The 1,822-nt window shown below is 32.7% G+C and overlaps 1 long non-coding RNA gene across 1 annotated transcript; it reads left to right on the plus strand.

The window, feature by feature from the left end:
- Positions 1 to 1,027: 1,027 nt before the first annotated feature.
- On the plus strand, positions 1,028 to 1,470 carry LOC124150123. Its single transcript, XR_006863200.2, has 2 exons — positions 1,028 to 1,124; positions 1,361 to 1,470. It is a non-coding gene; the product is annotated as an uncharacterized LOC124150123 (long non-coding RNA).
- Positions 1,471 to 1,822: the final 352 nt, after the last annotated feature.

A 1,822-nucleotide genomic window follows, 5' to 3' on the forward strand; every position in this document is an offset into this window, starting at 1 on the left:
CCAGATGGTACCCCAGTCTCTGGTCACGCTCAGTTGCGTTGCGTATCATCCGGGTACTCACGGGGGAAAAACAATAACAAAGGCAACAACCAGTCCGTTAGATCAGTGCCCCTTTAAAGTAAAAAGCCACAAAATACATTGTTGCAACATGTTGTTTATTTTTTTTTTATTTAGGCCTTATACTTTTTATTTAGTATAAAAAGATATCTGGTTTTGCTGGTTTGTAGCTGACAAAATATCCAGCCTCTATGCAATATCATGGGCCTCATATTTCATGTTTGATGCAATTTACACACATATACATATTTACAGTACCAAGTTACCATTTTTATTTTCTGATAGTGAGATATAGATGAAAAAAGTGTTAATGTTTCTATGTTGTATCTTTAAAATATGTAGTTTTGAGTCAAGTCATACCATCCACTGATGCCCAGAAAGTACAGGTCCCCAGAAGAGCCTCAGTCCATCACTGCACTGCACTGATTGGGGTAAGTTAGTTTAGACTTCTTTAGTATTTATATTCATCATAAGGAGGTTAGGATCTGATATTTTAGTCTTGTTGAGTACACTTTTATCATTTTAATTGCATATTTCTTATATAGTATAAGTTGCAGTATGATCCACATGATACGCAATGTTGTAAATATATTACTTATTCTTCAAAGTCATGATACGTTAGTGAGTAGTGTGATACTAATTACACTAGCCATGACTTAATGTTAAGCAACCATATTGTTATAAGGTGCTTTCAGTAATTTATATAGTTTATGGCTTGAAGCTGTACCTATTAGAATAGATTTATCATTAGCAATAATTTATAGCTTACAGCTATAAATGTAATAATATATTGTACAGTATTTTAGTACACTAAGTCTTGTATGAGTTAGTTGATGATTATGTACATAGTTCTAGGAAAGTATTAGTAAATATGAACTGATGTAATGCATATAAATATTAGGTTTATATTACTGTGTGTGTGTGTGAATGTGTGAGAGAGAGAAAGCATGTCTGTGTGCGTATTATATACATTTTACTTAATTGTGTCATTTCATTATTAGGCATAGAGGCACATATAAAGCCATACTGTTGTCACTGACGTGATGAGCCTGCGTCCCTGAGACGAGGTTGGTATTTATGTGCTAATAGTTGTATGTATATATTGTTGTATTTTTAGGTGTATTGTATCATATAAATGGGATTTGTAGCTGTAATATATATAGAGCTGATGGTTGTTCTGATTATATATGCTTAAATTCATGCTCATGGTAACAAGTAAATGTAATATGTTTGTTTAATTATACATGTTATAGATTCTTGTAATTGTATATTATTAATTCAACCTTATTATATTATGTTTTAGGGAATTATCATCCATAGCCATATTGTGGTGGGATCTCCATATCCCTGATATGAACAGACCGAATAAATCCCATGAACCCCCAAACAAGTATTCGTCGTCATTACCTAGACGTTATACCGCTGTAACATAAAAATATAGATCTGATACAATTTGTACACAGTTAACTGATGACATTTGTATTTAGGCACCCAGTGGGGCTGAAAGTAAGCATGACATGCCTGACACAGCTGATGACTATTACCACCTACTTTTACAATCACTTCGTCAGTGTACATACTATTTTGACAAATTTATCTTAAAAAATTGTTTTATTTTTCAGGTCCCTTAATGATAATATAGAAGAAAAGAAAATTTTCACAAGAAATCTCTGTCAAAAACAGAGTCGATTGTACGATTCTGACTAAATCATGAGCATGTGTTAATAAATCGCTATCAAAAAGTGATGATACCAGGTGTTTGCGA

Source organism: Haliotis rufescens, unplaced genomic scaffold, assembly GCF_023055435.1.
Source record: "Haliotis rufescens isolate VD_foot unplaced genomic scaffold, xgHalRufe1.0.p SCAF_34, whole genome shotgun sequence".
NCBI classification, from domain to species: Eukaryota; Metazoa; Mollusca; class Gastropoda; order Lepetellida; family Haliotidae; genus Haliotis; species Haliotis rufescens.